Source organism: Prenolepis imparis, unplaced genomic scaffold (assembly GCF_030444845.1).
Source record: "Prenolepis imparis isolate NDT839.2.m4 unplaced genomic scaffold, iyPreImpa1.0 SCAF_1, whole genome shotgun sequence".
In the NCBI taxonomy this organism is placed as follows: Eukaryota; Metazoa; Arthropoda; class Insecta; order Hymenoptera; family Formicidae; genus Prenolepis; species Prenolepis imparis.
In genome coordinates this window covers 24,678,485-24,685,549 of record NW_028141159.1, presented here as the reverse complement: position 1 = coordinate 24,685,549, position 7,065 = coordinate 24,678,485, and the positions used below count along the sequence as shown (strand labels likewise).

The 7,065-nt window shown below is 31.6% G+C and overlaps 1 pseudogene across 1 annotated transcript; it reads left to right on the top strand.

The window, feature by feature from the left end:
- Positions 1–4,080: 4,080 nt before the first annotated feature.
- LOC145937332 (uncharacterized) lies at positions 4,081–6,011 on the top strand (annotated as a pseudogene). The gene is made up of 2 exons (XR_014425543.1): positions 4,081–5,198; positions 5,301–6,011. The product of XR_014425543.1 is annotated as an uncharacterized LOC145937332 (transcript).
- Positions 6,012–7,065: the final 1,054 nt, after the last annotated feature.

Sequence of the window (7,065 nt, the reverse complement as noted above, 5' to 3'; positions counted from 1 at the left end):
CACATGCGTTTTGTATTCTATTTTTTAAAATTTCCGCATTTTTCGGCAGGATATATTTTTCCAAATCTCACACTCATGGATTTTTTCGTGTAGGGCTGCTTAAAAAATAAAGTATATAAAAATATACTTTATTTTTTAAAAACTCTACACAAAAAAATCTATGGGTGTGAAATTTGGAGAGCGTGATGGCCATGGATTCTGAGGACCATGAAGTCCGATGCATTTTTCGGGAAATTTTTGATTTAAAATGTTTCTCGCTAAAAGAGAAGTGTGGGTGAGATGTCTATCCTGTTGGAACATTATTTGTATTTTAGTTGGAACATCATTTGTATTAGCCAGTGGCACATCCTCCAGTTCATGGAGCCGATAGAGCAGAAAATTTGCATAATAATGTGAACCCCTACTATTCCCATCCACACGTTCACAGTCCATTTGTCTTGAACGTTTGTTTCTCTTATGCCATGTGGATTATGCTCTGCATAGTAATGCTTATTATGTCTGTTTATGGATTAATCGCTTCCAAAAACTGCTTCGTCAGACCAGAGAATACTTTTCAAAAATATATATCATTTCCGGCATCATTGAAATTCACCTGCATAAACTGAGTAAATTAGTATGACGATAATTTACAAGTAAATGACAACATCTGGTACGTTACAGCAAAAGAATAGAACTAAATTTTTAAATAAACTTATGTGTTCAATAAGCCATTCAAAAATTTAAACGTCGTGACATATCACCAGGTATATGAGTCTTTGTATGGTGTTTAAATGGATGCCAACCCAGAGAATGTTTAATAATTTTATGAATGGTAACATGGCGAGTGGAATGTTCGAGCTTGCATTAATTATGTGAGGTTCAGATAATCCCGGAAATCTTTTCGAATTTGCAAAAAATCTCAACATTGAACGGTGGTATTAAAATAATGATAGTCATAAATCAAGAGGCATAAACTCGGAATCATTAATAAGAGACAATAAACAAGCGTATACCGATTTGCTCCTTTATTGTCTAAACCAGAGTTTCCCAAAGTGGGCGCTACCGTCCTCCTGTGGACGCTGGAGGGATTTGAGGGAGCTTTGTTCGCTTTAGGGGCAGTACGGAGGCGTTGAAGTATTTTTTTAATATCTACACCTAAGGATGATCTCACTCGTGGCTTATCCGACTGCTTTCGCCCGTCTATGACTGCGGTCGAGAATACACTACAAATGCTTTGAAACATCATTCTATCTTTATTCTTCTGGAATGTAGAACAAAGATAGAATGATGTTTCAAAGCATTCGTAGTGTATTCTCGACCGCAGCCATAGACGACCGAAAGCAGTCGGATGAGCCACGAGTAGGATCATCCTTAGATGTAGATAGGGCATAAGCAAACTCTTATCCACTTGATTATATAAACATACAATTATGTATCACAAGAATCATATGTAACAACTATTAATACATGTTGACAACAACAGTTGTATAATGTCAGGCATGCTTTATTTTACAAGAAAACGTACAGAATACAAGTTTTAACCGATTGGTCTAAAAAACAAGACGATAGGTCTTAACAAACGAGCGCTAGCATGTATGTAATTGTGCGCACTTTCGACTTACGCAGGTTCTTACAAATCCAGTGCACAGCGAGAGGAAACTGTGCATGTTATATCAAGTTCACTGTACAATACTATAAATACGTGAGAAATCTTAATTCACTATTAGACTGGTTCTGAATTGTGTAACGAGCAGTAGCTCAAATATAGAGCCAAACATAAACAAATTGGTAGCAGCACCAGGTTCATCCTTTTCATTAATAATTATTTTTAATTTTATTAATATTTACAGATTTACTTAATATTTGATGAAATTACTAATAATAGTGAGCAATCTTACATGTTTATGTGCAATTTTTTTGTTATTTTATTTTGCAATTTCTTTGTTATTTTATTTTAATACATACCTTTAACACTTATTTAGTTCCAAATTGTTTTATTTCAACTACGCTTACAATTTTATTATTAGTTAAGATTGAGATAAAGATTTTCCGAGGGAAGCGCTGAAAAAAATTGTTTGAAGAAGGGGCGATGAGCCAAAAAAGTTTGGGAAACTCTGGTCTAAATGAACGAAGACAACACATGTTCGTGTGCATTTACCACAATCGCGTGCCGTTGATAGAAGCGATGACGCCACGAGACGAAAGATAGAGAGCCGCACGTCACCGCGAATCATTCATGGTTCCACGACGCGGTGGTCGTCCGCGATGGGCAACAACGGAAGGAGCGAAAGTCGTTAATACGTTTAAGAAGGATCCATGCGATACATGCTGCAGATTCACCGCGCAATCGACCCCGCGGCTTTAGACACGCGTCGTTATCACGCGTCAAAACAACAACAAAACAATCGCGTGCGAGGGGGGCATTTAAAAGCCCGATGATTTAAGGACCGAAAACATCGCGGCTTAGACGCACGCATCGAATGTGTGTTTACGTATCAAACATCGAAAATATACGCCGACACATGCAGCGATCCGCATAAGCACACATATCAATATTTATATGAACGCGGTTCCAATTGTATTCGATTTCTCTATTGTTTTTGAATAAACTTATCTACACTCGTCAAAAAAATTATCGCAACACGTACACGCACCGGCATTAATGGTGTCCGGCGTTAGATGTGTGCGAATACGTGTATGACAGCCGAAAGTCATACGCACACATACGTAACGCGACATACGTGTTATGACTTTCGGCTGTCATACACGTATTCGCACACATCTAACGCCGCACACCATTAATGCCGGTGCGTGTACACTGAGAAAAAAATACTGTTGAATCAACAACGTTTTTGTAATAAAAAATATCATTGATATTTTTGTAGTTAAATTTTATTTTATTAATTCAATGATATTATTATCAACAATAATATCATTGAATTAATAAAATAAAATTTAACTACAAAAATGTTGTTGAGTCAACAGTATTTTTTTCTCACAAGGGACATGTCACAACTGTCCGGAACCGATTTGATTCTTCTTCAAATATGTTTTTAAATACACAAATCTAAAAGACACGTATTTTTTTATATGTGCGGATATTGAGTTTTAAGGGGTGAAACACCCCTTTAAAGAAAAACGGTATTTTTCTTTTGGATCGAATATCTGGTAAACTATAAGAGGTAGAAAAAAAAGACGTACAACAAATTTTAATGGCTTGAAGAGTACTTTAAAGTTATATGAACAAAAATTTTTTATTTTTATTTTTTTTAAATACCCTCACCACTTAATTTTTTTTTTTTCAAAATTAAAAACATTTTTTTACCTAATTTAAAGCTTATTTTTTTCCAAATTCAACCATGTGTAATAAAGTTATGTTACGAAATATCATTTTCGAAAATTAATTATAAACGCTCCCGTATATACCGTTCATCCGTGCTATGTGCGTAAGTAATTACCGTCGAACAATAAGATATATAAAAAATGTTTATGTATAATTTTTATTTATGTTTTCTATGTATTTATAACTGCGTATTGTGTATATTTAAATTTTTAAAAACATTTTTAAATATAATTAATAAGAATTATTTTAAATATACCCCCAGTTATTTTATTATTTCTTTAATATTTAATTTCTTCTATAAAAATTAAAAACAATTTTATTCTATAATAAAATTATTTTACAATTGAATCTTTGCAAATAAATAGATGTCGCAATATTTGGCATAAACAAATTTTATATCTTACGTTAAATGAATCATAAGATAAGATTATGTGTACGTGTTTCAGATAAGTTATAATTTTTACAATTAAATCTTTGCAAATAAATAGATGTCCAATATTTGGCATAAACAAATTTTATATCTTACTTTAAATGAATCATAAGATAAGATTATGTGTACGTGTTCCAGATAAGTTATAATTTTTACAATTAAATCTTTGCAAATAAATAGATGTCGCAATATTTGGCATAAACAAATTTTATATCTTACGTTAAATGAATCATAAGATTATGTGATTACGTGTTTCTGATAAGTTAATATAAATTGTTCATGTAGCAGCATAATTCTCACAGTCAATGTAGTCTTTTCGTTGTAATAATATCTGTGTAAACTGTTTTTCTATTACAATAAAAAGCAAAATTTAACATCTTTGAATATGATTATCAATCCGCTTAACGTTGTTAGACTTTTATTGATGTCAATAAATTCAATATATCTAACAGAAACGCCAGTAACTGAAGCAGAAGTGGAATTAAAGGAAAACATAAAAAAGATATTACTGGATAGCGTTTTTCATTATAATGGGGTGGAAGTAACGGAAGAAATATATCTCGATTATGAAGAACCTTATAAATTACATAGTTTTGAAATAATTGAAGATGACGAAGAAGCATGGAAGATAATTTAAATTCTCATCCTCATTGTTCAAATGATGATACAAATTTTGATAGTTCTTATAAAAGACGAGCTGTTGAGTATTAGCGACATCGGGACACTGATGAAAACAGTAATGACAGAAAAAGGAATCGTCCTCTAAAAGTAGTACAAAGTAAATTTAGAAGAGTTTCATCTGAACGTCAGTTAAGGCGATGGGAAGAACAAATACAATCAGGTGAAAGTCGTATAGAAAAATTATCTTACATCTCCAAATTTACACATGATAAATTTACTGCAGCTGTTGAATCAGGATTCATGGTTCATGATATTGATCTAAAAAGATGGGCTTTACAAGCTCAAGAAGAAATAGGAAATTTAAATCCTATATTTAAAGCATCTCACAGTTGGATAGCAAGAAGTCTCACCGAATTGTTTCAAGAAAAGTTACGAAGTTTGTCACTAGAAGAACATTAGAAGATTCTGTTGATTTGCAAAAATCAGCTGATGATTTTCTGGAAATAGTAAAACCTCTTATTGAACAGTTTGGATCTGAAAATATTTACAATTCAGATCAAAGTGGTTTCCAATTGGAAATTCATTCTGGAAGATCATTGTCTAACCAGAGAGAAAAAAAAGTAGAACGTGTCGTGCAATCCATATCATCAACAACCCATTCATATACGATACAACCAATAATATCCTGTAATGGCAATTTGTTGTCACCTTTATTTATTGTATTAAAAGAAGCTAATGGTAAATTTGGACCAAGAGTAGAAGAAAATTTATTTAAACCAGAAAATGTTATTGTAAAAGCATCGAAATCTGGTAAAATGACATCAGGTATTTTCCTTTTATAATTACTTTCTTTAACAAACTTATTTCATTTAACAATTTAATAAGAGTCATAAAAAACTATTAAATTAACATTTATATTTTATACAGATCATTTTAAAATGTGGTTAGAAGAAGCTTATTTTGCAAACATTGATCCTAATAGCGTTCTTCTTATTGATTCATGGACTGGACATTGCCCCAATACTATTTCGGATTTAACACCTCCAGGAACACATATTACTACTATGATAATACCGAAAGGAACTACAGGGAAAATACAACCATTAGATGTTTATGGATTCAGAATTTGGAAAAATTTTGCTAAAAGATTTTCAGATACGGTTTTACTGTTGGAAAGTAATATAAATTTACATGAACGAAATAATATAATAAAATTGCAATCTTTGATACATAATCAATTGTCATCCCCACGATATCAAAACTTATTTAAATATTTGTGGTTTAAAAGTGGTTATACGAATGAAAGACCAGACGAATTTGAAAATCCAGTACACTTTAGTTTAGACGAAACGTCAACAAAATGTGAAATCGAAGGTTGCAATAATATAGCTGTAGTAAAATGTTCTTGGTGCAAGAAGTCATTACGCTTGAAACATTTTTTTGTCGAATATCATTATTGTAATGTATATAATGAGTGAATAATATAAAATGCAAATATATATTTTTTTAAATCTAAATATACACAATACGCAGTTATAAATACATAGAAAACATAAATAAAAATTATACATAAACATTTTTTATATATCTTATTGTTCGACGGTAATTACTTACGCACATAGCACGGATGAGTGTATATACGGGAGCGTTTATAATTAATTTTCGAAAATATTTCGTAACATAACTTTATTACACATGGTTGAATTTGGAAAAAAATAAGCTTTAAATTAGGTAAAAAAATTTTTTAAATTTTGAAAAAAAAGAATTAAGTGGTGGGGGTATTTAAAAAAAATAAAAATAAAAAAATTTTGTTCATATAACTTTAAAGTACTCTTCAAGCCATTAAAATTTGTTGTACGTCTTTTTTTTCTACCTCTTATAGTTTACCAGATATTCGAGTACTCTGCGTTGATACCACTGCTTAAAGGGGTGTTTCACCCCTTAAAACTCAATATCCGCACATATAAAAAAATACGTGTCTTTTAGATTTGTGTATTTAACAACATATTTGAAGAAGAATCAAATCGGTTCCGGACAGTTGTGACATGTCCCTTGTCAGTGTAATTAATATCAAACAGGGTAGTTAAATTAATCGACCACACTAGCCAATGAATTTGTCTAAGCTATGACTTTATCGACCATATGATTGTGGTCTTTATAAAGTACAACTTGAAATTATTAATTACAAATTTTTCTTAAGTGAGAAAAATATTGGTCCGAAAGTCGCTGAATCGGGAATCGAACCCGAGTCTTTCGCTTGCCGGGCGACTGCTCTTACCTCTAAGCTATTCAGACCCTTCGAAACAATATTTTTCTCTTTTTGCTTTTATATAGTTATTTGTAAATAACGCCTTGTATATCCGCCGGCGTATACTAAACAGTTGGAAAATCATCTATACGGGTAGGCTCCATGATTAGGTCCAGGAGCAAATTTAAATATGTTTTTTATTTTTTATATATCGCTAGTAAATTAATCAACAGGGTAGTTAAATTAATCGACCACACTAGCCAATGAATTTGTCTAAGCTATGACTTTATCGACCATATGATTGTGGTCTTTATAAAGTACAACTTGAAATTATTAATTACAAATTTTACATTTGTAATTAATTTGTAATTAATAATTTCAAGTTGTACTTTATAAAGACCACAATCATATGGTCGATAGTACTCTGCGTTGATACCACTGCTT